This window comes from Apium graveolens, chromosome 1 (assembly GCF_009905375.1).
Source record: "Apium graveolens cultivar Ventura chromosome 1, ASM990537v1, whole genome shotgun sequence".
NCBI lineage: Eukaryota > Viridiplantae > Streptophyta > Magnoliopsida > Apiales > Apiaceae > Apium > Apium graveolens.
This window is the reverse complement of record NC_133647.1, coordinates 35,264,553-35,278,014: the sequence shown is the minus strand read 5'-3', so window position 1 is coordinate 35,278,014 and position 13,462 is coordinate 35,264,553. Positions and strand designations below refer to the sequence as shown.

At 42.1% G+C, this 13,462-nt stretch overlaps 1 non-coding gene across 1 annotated transcript; it reads left to right on the top strand.

Annotated features, from left to right (window-relative positions):
• The first annotated feature begins 8,912 nt into the window (after positions 1 to 8,912).
• LOC141680012 (small nucleolar RNA R71) lies at positions 8,913 to 9,019 on the top strand. The gene has a single exon (XR_012558226.1). It is a non-coding gene; the product is annotated as a small nucleolar RNA R71 (small nucleolar RNA).
• Positions 9,020 to 13,462: the final 4,443 nt, after the last annotated feature.

Genomic DNA, 13,462 nt, shown 5'->3' with positions numbered 1-13,462 from the left:
TAATATAGAATACTTTCTAGTTCGTTCCATCAGAGACTCAGACTAAGTTATTGTCTAATTTAACTCACTCACCAATGTATGATTACTTCTCAATGTTAAGATAATAACACTTAAAATTGTTGATTAAATATTAACTATAATTAACTACTTAATTAACCACTTAACTAACACTTCAATTTATCAATAATAAAACACTCATGAGATCACAACTTCATTATTACTTCCTTCTATAGCCATTGTTACTACCTTTAGCATGTGACAGTGATGATATTAATCGAATAACACGAAACTGATAAAAGCCAACTTTCATTGTACTAATACCATTCTACCAAGCATCCACAATTAAGATAGAAGTTGAATAGTCATCAATTATGCTGAGTTCCTATATGTCTACAGAAATTGACAACACAACGATTTAAGCACAAGTTATTCCTTTTGATTACATAAGGCAAATAAAACTGTTAGAGTTACCCACTAATCATGCACAACTTACATGAACCTATACTAGCATGGCAAGTTCTAAATCTCAAGATCCACCGTCGCTTCACAAGAGATTAACACCCTATCTTATATGTTCGTGACGCACATAAGACGAATACGCACAACCAATACTAGATATCATGCAATCATCACATACTAAAGTATTAAACAATTAACTAAAGAATTCCATAATAAATCCGTTACAACCCCATGATCACGATTAACCCATAATATAACTTATCGCCATCATGGGTTCATATGAAATCATGATAAACGACACAAGAAAATAATAACTAAACTAATTATATTAAAACAGAGTACGTCACAAAAGTAAATAAGTCAAAGCAAGAAAACTAGCATCCAACGTTACAACGAAACAAGAATCACAAGAATATATGCTTCCTCTTCGTTGCGGTGTGCTAAATCGGTCTTCCTCCTTATCTCCTTCGCTTCTTGTAAAACACAATCTAAAACATAATCTCCTCTTAATACTCTGTGAAAAACGTCTCAAATCTACTTATATAATAGTCCCATAAAACTCAGATTACATAGAAGTTGGAAGCCAAACAGAAGTAGAAGTCTAAAATAATATATCTTTTTCCCCGACCCTGCGCGGCCGCTCAGCATTTCTGTGCGGGCGCGCAAGGCTGCTGCGCGGCCGCTCAGCATTGCTGCGCGGGCGCGCAGGACCCTACTGGAAAAATTCCTGGTTTGCTCCGTTTCTTCGCCATAATCTGCCCGTTCTCTTCCTCTCACAATGGTGAACACATGCCAAGGCTTATTCTTGATGATTCCTCCTCCGAAATGCAACTAATACCCTGAAATGCATAAACACTAGAAAAACGCATCAAATACACAAAATACTTGATTTCAAGACACCAATTTAAGCCATTTTAAGACGTTCTAAGTGGTATAAAATGCCACTTATCACACCCCCAAACTTAAATCGATGCTTGTCCTCAAGCGTCACATACTCAAAACAAATAAAAATATGCATGAATGCAATCTATATGAAAATGCAACGATCCCCCTTACTACAATTAACCATCCAAATTGTCACATCTCAACGAATGCAGTTAGACACTAAAGATCAATAAACTCATGCAAACGGACATACAGCCAGAAACGTGGTGTGTGCAAATGCTTAACAGATATGCTTCGGAACTAGACCAATTACTATGACTAGACTATCCTCAAGGCAATCCTACGATTATACAAAGAATAAAAATTCTAGGCACAAGGTGATATACAACACTACAAGAACTCTAGAGCTTACTACGTAATCGTGCTTTTTATTTACAATTCAAATGCTTATTTGACCGTGCAATGAGTGAGGTCCACAAAAGACTTATACAATGGTATCCATGTAACGAGCGTTAGGTTAGCGGATCCCAGACTCTAAAAGCCTTAGGTCACTAGGCACAAAGTCCCCTAAGAACTTAATAACTCGAATACCAAAGAGCCCACTCTTGATCAATTATGCAAATTTTTTTTTTTTCTCTGAGCAAGTGCGTTTCGCTCCATCTTGCTCAACCCTAGACTATTCGCATAACATGCGAGCCGGCTACTAGCCATTTGACGCCTAGCCACAACTAGCAACAAATTCCATTTTTACTCCATTTTTTTTTCTTTTTCATGCCTTTACCACTAAGAACCTATTATCAAATTCTAAGCATAATAAATAGATTATCCTCGAAAATAATCAGATCATAACAACAATCTAGCCCTTAAGCATTCTCTAAGACTTAGTGAAAATACAAGTGCTTCTAGCATGCATATCAACCTACACAACTTAATAACACTTTAATGCTATCACTACACTCGCATCAATATCACAATTCAGTCGATAAATCATTGCAAAAGGGATCATGGTATATGCATCAGCTATATGATATGACAAACAAATAAAGCTATATAAAAAAAACTATATGGCAAAAATTATGCAACTATATGAACTAACTATCATGAATATGCAGCTATATGACACACACAAAATATTCCTTAACTACCACCCCCAAACTTAAAATCTTCACTGTCCCCAGTGAAGGTAGTAGAAAGGAACACAGGGTATACCTACTCGGAGTCATCATCATCATCACCCTCAGTGGGTGGAGTATCAGGCGGTGGGTATGCAGAGTCCTCACCAAAAACTGGCCACTGGATATCAGCTCCAAGGCCTCGAAAAGCAGTCCCTAACGCAAGGGTGAGCTCCTGAGCAAACCTGCTCTGCGTCTCATACATGGCATCCATCCGCCGTGAAAGCCTCCTATACTGGGCATCACCCATCCCAGCACCCTCCTGAGCTCTCGAAGAACCAGCCTCACCACGCCCTGGCCTAGCCATAGTAGCACCTCGTGCTGAACGCCCTCCTGGAAGACGATAACCCAGCCCATGCTCCTCAGGCTCACCACCGGTCCACTCCTGCATCCCATTCAGAGTGCCAGAATCTATCGGAGTTGCTGGCAACTGCAACTGCTCATGAGCCGGCCAGTTCACTCCTACTGCTCGGCATAGCTTCGTAACCGTGGATGCATAAGGGATGTTCATATGCTTTGCTCCCCTCAAAAACTTCAGAATTCCTTGGTAGATAAACTCACCAAGGTCCACATAGTATTCCTCATTCAGAATTCCCCACAACAACTGTGCTCTCTCAACTGTGACCTCGTGTGCATGTGAAGAAGGCAAAATATTAGCACAGATAAATGCATTCCATGCACGGGCATACCTGTTCATGGCGATCGCCGGAAAGTGACGATACTCATTATTGGCTGGACTGCCGTTCAAACTGTGCCCGGTCGACAGAGAGTCGCACAAATCAAATCCAAGTCAAAATCCTCAGCAGTCTTTTCATTCCAGTTCTCCTCCTCGGGCTTCCTCTCTCGCTGTCCAATCACACGGTGAATCACCGCAGGATGATAATCAACCATCAGCCCACGAACTACAGAAAACCCATTCTTTTTAGCCTTCGCGTTCACGTAGAACTCGCGAAAAATACTCATCGGTACTGCTTCGGGTGACTCACAAAAAGCTATCCACCCCTTCTCTGCAATCATGGGCAACAACTCACCATCCCTCCCTGATGGTAAAAACCCCCTCTCCTTCAGAATCGGCTTCCCCAACAGCCTAGTGTACTCCTCCTCCGCAGCTCTGTCAGTTAACCGAGGCCTTGCAGCAGTACCCCTTGATGAATTAGCAGTAGGAACTGTGCTGCTGCTGTCAATAGTGTGTGCTCTCTTGGGTGCCATTGATTTGTGAATAAAAGTGTGTAAGAACTGATTTTTGATGTTTATGAGAGGGTTTAAGTGTAGGAAGTTTGTGGGAGATATGTAGGATAGGTGTATGTATATATAGTGTGTGGAGTAGGTTAAATTAGATTAGGAGTGGGGTTGAGGGATAAAATCATGGGGTAATGGGAAAAGAATTCGTGGGTTTATGGGCTGTGATGGGTTTTTGTGTTTTTTTTTTTTTTTTTTTGAACTGTAAAAATTTTTTCTGGAACTCGACCCCTGCGCGGCCGCTCAGCATTTCTGCGCGGGCGCGCAGAGGGTCTCTGGAAAAAAAAATTTTCAGCCCCTTTTTTCTGATTTTTTTGTGTTTTTGGATAGGTTATTAACTTCTAAGGGATCCTGTAACAACAATTCATGGGTTGCCTCCCACGCAGCGCTTTCTTTTTCGTCATTAGCTTGACGTTCCGTACCTTTCTCAAGTAGTCAACAAAATGGCACTAACCACCTCTCGGTTTGCCATGTCCCCATAGTAGTGCTTCAACCGCTGATCGTTAACCTTGAATGCTTGGTCCGAATCATTCTCAAAAATTTCCACCGCTCCATGTGGAAACACAGTTTTAACAATAAAAGGTCCAGACCACCTTGATTTCAACTTCCCAGGAAAAAGTCGGAGCCGAGAGTTGAATAACAGAACTTGTTGCCCTGGCACAAATAACTTAGGATGTAGCTTCCTATCGTGCCACCTCTTCACCTTTTCCTTATACATTTTGTTATTCTCGTACGCTTGAAGTCGAAATTCATCAAGTTCATTAAGCTGAAGCATTCTTTTCTTACCAGCTGCATCTAAATCCAGGTTCAATTTCTTCAATGCCCAGTAGGCCTTATGCTCAAGCTCCGCCGGTAGATGACATCCCTTACCGTACACCAACTGAAACGGTGACATCCCAAGTGGAGTTTTGTATGCTGTTCTGTAAGCCCAAACAGCTTCATCGAGCTTTAAAGACCAATCCTTCCGGACAAACAACCTTCTCTAGAATGCGCTTTATCTCTCTGTTAGACACTTCCGCTTGACCATTTGTTTGCGGATGATAGGCAGTAGCTACTCGATGATTCACATTATAACGCTGCATCATAGAAGTGAACTTACGGTTGCAAAAATGCGATCCTTCATCACTTTTGATTACCCGAGGCGTTCCAAACCTTGTGAAAATTTGCTTATGAAGAAAATTTAGTACTACCTTTGCATCATTTGTCGGTAAAGCTTTAACTTCGACCTATTTTGAGACATAATCGACTGCCAGCAAGATGTACTGATTATTGCAAGATGAGATAAAAGGCCCCATGAAATCTATTCCCCATACATCAAAGACCTCGACTTCAAGCATCACATTTAATGGCATCCCATCCTTCCTTGACAAATTTCCCACTCTTTGGCAACGATCACACCTTAAAACAAACTGATGAGCATCCTTGAACAAAGTAGGCCAGAAAAAACCTGCTTGCAGAATACGAGCTGCCGTCTTCTCACCTCCATAGTGTCCACAATAAACCGTGGAATGGCAGTCTCGTAATATCCCCTCCGTCTCACAGAACGGGATACATCTCCAGATGATCTGATCAGCTCCCTGTCTAAACAAATATGGTTCATCCCACATATACCACTTCACCTCATGCAGAAACTTCTTCTTTTGAGCGGATGTCAAATTAAACGGCATTATATTGCTGACAAGATAGTTTACAATATCTGCAAACCATGGTTCTTCCTCCTGAATTGCAAACAACTGCTCATCCGGAAAAGATTCATTGATTAACGTCCTATCTTGTGAAGTAGAATCGGGATTCTCCAACCTAGAGAGATGGTCAGCTACTTGATTCTCGGTACCTTTTCTATCTTTGATCTCTAACTCAAATTCCTGAAGTAAAAGCACCCAACGAATGAGTCTCGGCTTCGAATCCTTCTTAGAAACCAGATAGCGAATAGCTGCATGATCAGTGAATACTGTTACTTTCGTACCAAGCAGATAAGATCGAAATTTCTCAAAGCCAAAGACTATAGCCAAAAGCTCCTTCTCAGTAGTGGTGTAGTTCAATTGGGCCCCATTTAAAGTCTTACTCGCATAGTAGACCACATGGAAGAGATTTTTCTTGCGCTGTCCCAGAACTGCACCTACCGCATAGTCACTCGCATCACACATCATCTCAAACGGTTCTGTCCAATCTGGTGCTGTAATAACTGGTGCCGTGATCAAACTCTCCTTGAGAGTCTCGAATGCTGCCAAACATTCATCATCAAATTTGAAAGGCACATCTTTCTCAAGTAAATTGCACAACGGCTTAGATATCTTTGAAAAGTCCTTGATGAATCGCCGATAAAAACCCGCATGACCGAGAAAACTACGGATTCCTTTCACCGAATTAGGTGGGGGAAGATTTTCAATGACTCCCACCTTGGCCTTGTCCACCTCCAGACCTTTGCTAGAGACCTTATGCCCAAGGATAATGCCTTCACGCACCATAAAATGACATTTCTCCCAATTAAGCACCAAATTAGTTTCCACGCATCTTTTGAGTACGGCGCGCATATTATTCAAACATTCATCATATGAGTGTCCAAAGACGGAGAAGTCATCCATGAACACTTCGACGTTATTTCCAATCATGTCAGAGAATATAGCCATCATACATCTCTGAAAGGTGGCCGGGGCGCCACATAACCCAAACGAAACTCTACGAAAAGCAAATGTGCCAAATGGACAAGTGAAGGTAGTCTTTTCCTGATCCTCTGGTGCAATACAAATCTAATTATACCCGGAATAACCATCCAGAAGACAAAAATACTCATGTCCCGCCAATCTGTCAAGCATTTGATCAATAAATGGGAGAGGGAAGTGATCCTTCCTTGTGGCTTTGTTCAATTTTCTATAATCCATGCATACTCTCCATCCTGTAACTGTTCGAGTAGGGATGAGCTCATTCTTTTCATTTGTGACCACAGTGATACCTCATTTCTTAGGTACACATTGCACGGGGCTCACCCACGAGCTGTCAGAAATAGGATAAATGATGCCTGCATCTAGCCATTTCAGAATTTCTTTCTTCACCACCTCCTTCATGATCGGGTTCAGTCTTCGCTGCTGTTCCACAGTTGGCTTACTACCTTCCTCTAACAGAATTTTATGCATACAATATGAAGGACTTATCCCCTTGATGTCTGCTATGGTCCATCCTATAGCCGATTTGAATTCTCTCAAAATCCTTAAGAGCTTGTCTTCCTCACTACCTGAAAGGTCAGCTGAAATAATAACAGGTAACGTAGATGAATCACCTAAAAAAGCATACCTCAAGTGTTCAGGTAATGGTTTGAGCTCCAAGGTAGGTGCTTCCTCTATTGATGGTTTGAGCTTCCCTTCAGCATTCTTAAGGTCAGAAGTACCAAGAGATTCAAATGGTATGTCGAGCTTTCGCTTCCATGGAGAAGCGTTCAGATATTGTAATTGCTCGTTGCTATCTTCATCATCGCTGTCAAAATCCCCCACTAAGGCCTTTTCCAATACATCAGACATTAGCATGTGATCGAGTTCCGAAGTAACTGCGGAATCAATCACATCCACTTTTAAACACTCCTCATCTTCTGTAGGGAATTTCATTGCCTTGAATACGTTGAAGGTCACATCCTGATCTTGGACCCGCATAGTAAGTTCCCCTTTTTGCACATCTATCAAGGTACGGCCAGTAGCCAAGAAAGGCCTCCCCAAGATTATGGGAATCTTCTTATCTTCCTCAAAATCCAGAATAACAAAATCTGCAGGAAAGAAGAGCTTATCCACCTTGACGAGCACATCCTCAACTATGCCCCTTGGGTAAGTAATGGAACGGTCCGCCAATTGTAGCGACATGTATGTGGGTTTTGGATCAGGCAGATCCAGCTTTTTAAAGATCGACAAGGGCATCAGATTAATGCTTGCTCCCAAATCACAAAGGCACTTGTCAAAAGTTAGATTGCCAATGGTGCAAGGAATGGTGAAGCTTCCTGGATCTTTCAGTTTTGGTGGTAACTTTTGCTGCAGAACAGCGCTGCATTCTTCCGTGAGAGCAACGGTTTCAAGGTCATCCAGTTTCACCTTCCTTGAAAGAATAGTCTTCATAAACTTCGCATAACTAGGCATTTGTTCCAGAGCCTCAGCGAAAGGTATATTGATGTGAAGTTTCTTGAACACCTCCAGAAACTTCCCGAACTGTCTATCCAGCTTTTGTTGCTGCAATCTCTTAGGAAAAGGTGGTGGAGGATAGAGCTGTTTCTCCCCTGTATTAGCCTCAGGCAGAGTGTGTTCAACAGTAGTCTTCCTTGGTTCCGCCACTTTCTCCTTTTGCTTAGATTTTTCATCTCTAACTTCAGCTTCTACTTCTTTTGCCTTTTCAGCATCAGCTACTTTTCCTGACCTTAAGGTAATAGCCTTGACTTGGTCTTTAGCTTCCTTCCTGCCTGGTACTTCCGTGTCACTGGGAAGAGTGCCAGGTTGACGATTGAGCACTGCATTGGCTAATTGACCGATTTGATTTTCCAAGGTCTTGATAGAAACCGCCTGACTCTTGCACAACAGCTTAAGTTCCTCAAAATCAGCACTAGTAGGTGCAGCTGCACTTCCCTGTTGAGGATATGATTGCCTTGTAGCATACTGCTGTGGTTGTTGGAATCCAGGTGGGTTAAACTGTTTACTCACTCCTTGCTGATATGGTGGCTGAATAGCATTCTGATTATTCCCCCAGCTGAAATTTGGATGATTTCTGTTGTTAGGATGATAGGTTGCTGGCACAGGCTGCTGTTGTCGCTGATAATTATTCACATACTGAACAGATTCGTTGACAAGAGAACACTGATCCGTAGCATGAGAACCTGCACAAAGCTCACAAACTATAGCTATTTGATTAACTCCATACGTAGCCAAAGAATCAACCTTCATTGATAGCGCTTGGAGCTGGGCTGCAATAGCGGTGGCTGCATCAACTTCCAGAATACCTGCTACCTTGCCTGACGTCATCCTCTGAGTTGGGTTTTGATGCTCATTTGCAGCCATCGTCTCGATAAGATTATACGCCTCAGTATAGCTTTTAGCCCATAAGGCGCCTCCAGCTGCTGCATCGAGCATGGGCCGAGATTGGGCCCCCAAACCATTATAAAAACCAGTGATTACCATCCAATCCGGCATTCCATGATGTGGACATTTTCTCAACATTTCCTTGTAGCATTCCCAAGCCTCGCACATAGATTCTGTAGGTTGCTGCGCAAACTGAGTAAGAGCACTCCTCATAGCAGCAGTCTTTGCCATTGGATAAAACTTCACCAGAAACTTTTGCGCAAGATCTTGCCACGTAGTGATGGACCCAGCTGGTTCAGAATGGAACCAGTCTTTAGCCTTATCCCTCAGTGAGAATGGGAAAAGCCTCAACTTGATAGCCTCATCAGTCACGCCATTATACTTAAAAGTGCTGCAGATCTCAACAAAATTCCTTATGTGCATGTTGGGGTCTTCAGTTGCCGCTCCTCCAAAAGAAACAGAATTCTGCACCATCTGAATAGTGCCCGGCTTGATTTCAAAGGTGTTAGCTTGAATAGCCGGATGAAGGATGCTTGACTGAATGTCATCAATTTTAGGCTGAGAAAAATCCATAAGAGCTGGATCAGCTTGAACAATACGATCTCCCATGTTTACTGGTTCTTTCTGCTCAGTTCCTGAATCCGAATCCTCAAAATCTAACTTCTCCAGAGTATCAAGAACTTCGTCTTTCTCCTCAGCTGTATCTAAGGTCCTCTTGCGAGCACGAGAACGAGTTTGCATAAACTCTTGCTAAAGTACCTGAAACACAACCGAAAAGAGTAATTAACTACTACGTCCTAATCACTGAGTCCTAATGACCAATGATGGTAAGTACATAAACTAAACAAATACGTCGAGTCCCCGGCAGCGGCGCCAAAAACTTGTTAGGGCGAAATCACGCAATAATATTCACGCAAGTATACGCGTTCGCAAGTAATATAGAATACTTTCTAGTTCGTTCCCTCAGAGACTCAGACTAAGTTATTGTCTAATTTAACTCACTCACCAATGTATGATTACTTCTCAATGTTAAGATAATAACACTTAAAATTGTTGATTAAATATTAACTATAATTAACTACTTAATTAACCACTTAACTAACACTTCAATTTATCAATAATAAAACACTCATGAGATCACAACTTCATTATTACTTCCTTCTATAGCCATTGTTACTACCTTTAGCATGTGACAATGATGATATTAATCGAATAACACGAAACTGATAAAAGCCAACTTTCATTGTACTAATACCATTCTACCAAGCATCCACAATTAAGATCGAAGTTGAATAGTCATCAATTATGCTGAGTTCCTATATGTCTACAGAAATTGACAACACAACGATTTAAGCACAAGTTATTCCTTTTGATTACATAAGGCAAATAAAACTGTTAGAGTTACCCACTAATCATGCACAACTTACATGAACCTATGCTAGCATGGCAAGTTCTAAATCTCAAGATCCACCGTCGCTTCACAAGAGATTAACACTCTATCTTATATGTTCGCGACGCACATAAGACGAATACGCACAACCAATACTAGATATCATGCAATCATCACATACTAAAGTATTAAACAATTAACTAAAGAATTCCATAATAAATCCGTTGCAACCCCATGATCACGATTAACCCATAATAGAACTTATCGCCATCATGGGTTCATATGAAATCATGATAAACGACACAAGAAAATAATAACTAAACTAATTATATTAAAACAGAGTACGTCACAAGAGTAAATAAGTCAAAGCAAGAAAACTAGCATCCAACATTACAACGAAACAAGAATCACAAGAATATATGCTTCCTCTTCGTTGCGGTGTGCTAAATCGGTCTTCCTCCTTATCTCCTTCGCTTCTTGCAAAACACAATCTAAAACATAATCTCCTCTTAATACTCTGTGAAAAATGTCTCAAATCTACTTATATAATAGTCCCATAAAACTCAGATTACATAGAAGTTGGAAGCCAAACAGAAGTAGAAGTCTAAAATAATATATCTTTTTCCCCGACCCTGCGCGGCCGCTCAGCATTTCTGCGCGGGCGCGCAAGGCTGCTGCGCGGCCGCTCAGCATTGCTACGCGGGCGCGCAGGACCCTACTGGAAAAATTCCCGGTTTGCTCCGTTTCTTCGCCGTAATCTGCCCGTTCTCTTCCTCTCGCAATGGTGAACACATGCCAAGGCTTATTCTTGATGATTCCTCCTCCGAAATGTAACTAATACCCTGAAATGCATAAACACTAGAAAAACGCATCAAATACACAAAATACTTGATTTCAAGACACCAATTTAAGCCATTTTAAGACGTTCTAAGTGGTATAAAATGCCACTTATCAGGCGCCTCCTCTCCTTTTCACCCATTCAAGGATTTTCTTACCAATTTGGGAATCTACTCGCCTCCAAACACTTACTTTGACCCTCAACCTCCAAACGCCCACCATACTCCCGAATTTCTGAATCAGGTGGCGCGCCTTGTTCAGGATTCCAAAAAGGGTACCTTGATGGCAGATTCTTCAAACAGTTCTTCCACGGACAACATTCCTTTGTCTTGTAGATATGGGAAGCAGAAACTAATCCAAAAAGAGAGATCTCCAGCCCCTTATTAGTAGAGAACTGGACGATGATGACTGGTTTGAGAGTTTAAACGCTGACAGATATACGGGTGTTGAAAGGGGCATCAATGTAGATGCAGGGCCTTCCAAAGTTTCCCACATGGCTGTTTCTCCAAGCCTATCTCCACAACAACCACAGGGCGCACCTACCTCTCCTATTTCTGACGGCGCGCCTGAAGGAAATGTATCGCCCCTTCGCGATGAATGAAATTTCTTTGATAAGGACTCCTTCCAGTTTTCCACCTCTCCTGAACCTTCTCCAATCCCCTTCCAACACTGGGAAGTTTCTGACAGTGAATTAGAATTTGATTGGGATGAATTCGAACCATGTAGTGAAGCTCTGAAGAAAAGCTTTAGAAAGGAGCATGGGAAGATTTTTTGCTTGGGCCTGTCCTCAGCCTGTTCAGACGAGCAACTAGAATGACTCATGGAGTTTTATGAGATGGAAGGCATATGGGCGCGCCCTTTAAGCATGATGTGTCCCCATATTTTCAACTATGGGAGGAACTTCAAGATCCCCAGAATGGTAACCAGTCCTAAGCTGGTATCTTTAGGTTTAGGCGCGCCCTTATATCACTATCTTAGGGAAGTGATAGAACTTTATGATGTGGCTCCACTCCAACTCTCTCCCAACAGCTACAAATTTATTCTGGCTATGTTCATTCTCTACACGGACCTGGGTTTTCCTCAGCCTTCAATGGCTGAAGTCACTTATTTCTTTAACCTGAGAAAGTCTGACCACGGGTACTACTACTTGGTTGTAGACAAGCAACATAATAAGAAAGGTTTCTCCTCTGGCAAGCTCAGCCATGAAAAAGGCTGGAAGGAAAACTTCTTTTACTTGTATGATGTTCCCAGATTATGAATAAGATTCTACAAGTCACCAAGTAAGGGCGCGCCCTTTCATTCTCTTTACCCTATATTATTTCTATGTTCCTTTTTTTTACATCTTTATTCTTTTCAGACAGACCAACGGCCAAACCACTTAAGGGCGAGCCCAAAAAATGAGCTGAAGCCCTTCTCAGAGTGGCTGCTGACAGATGGAACTTAAAGACTTTAGTCACCCGGACCAATTTGATGCGAGTCGGAATCCTTTCTGACCAAGTAGGAACGAAATGTAAATTTATAAAGTTTAGGAAATGTGCCCCTATTTCCCGTGCCATTGACCTAGATAGTGAAGAAGAGGCTGAAGAAGAAGAAGAAGCAGAAGACAGCCCTTTTCAAGGCCAAGACCCTTTAGGTTCAATCATTCCAGAGTCTAAAGGCGCGCCTTTCCATACTTGGCGCGTCCTAGCTTCCTTTTTGTTAGCTTTTGCATTAGCATACTAGATATAAATTCCTGTTAATATTGTTAAACTTTCCATCCCTCAGGGCGCGCCCTTTCGCCCTAGGCGTAGCACTTTATACATTTTGTCGATGTTATCTTTATAAATTGCCTTTATTTACTGTTTTGTTCAGCATGCCTATTTGTCACGTTTAACTAACATGTTCTATGTTTTATGCAGAAATGGCTCCTCCAAGAATTCCCAAGTCATTTGGGGCGCGCCCTGGTGATAAACTTAAGCCCAATCCAAAGAGAGATGTTCCTACAGCACAGGCATCCGTCCCAACTGCTACTCCTATTCCTCAAACAACTCATATCCCGAAAAGGCCCATTATTGATCTCACGGAGAAACAGGGCACGCCTAAAAGGCCCAGAACAGAGGGCGCGCCTTTAGGCTCATCTGCTGCTTTGAGTTCTCTTGGCCCCGTGGGTTCCCTTCATGTTTCTGATGAAGAAGTGGAACAGTGGCAAGCCATGGACTTGGAAGAGGCCACTCGTGCTTCTATAAAAGCATCCTGCCAATTGTTCGTCCACTCCACCCGAGTGGTGGACAAGCTTCTTGAAGAGAGGGCGCGCCTAAAGAGGCTGCAGGGTGACAATAACATCTTGAAGGACACCCTTAAAGACAAGGATTTTCTGCATGCCAAAGACATCAAAGCCAAGGACTCTAAAATCTCCTTTCTTAAGGATGAGGTGGCTAATCTTACTTCTCAGC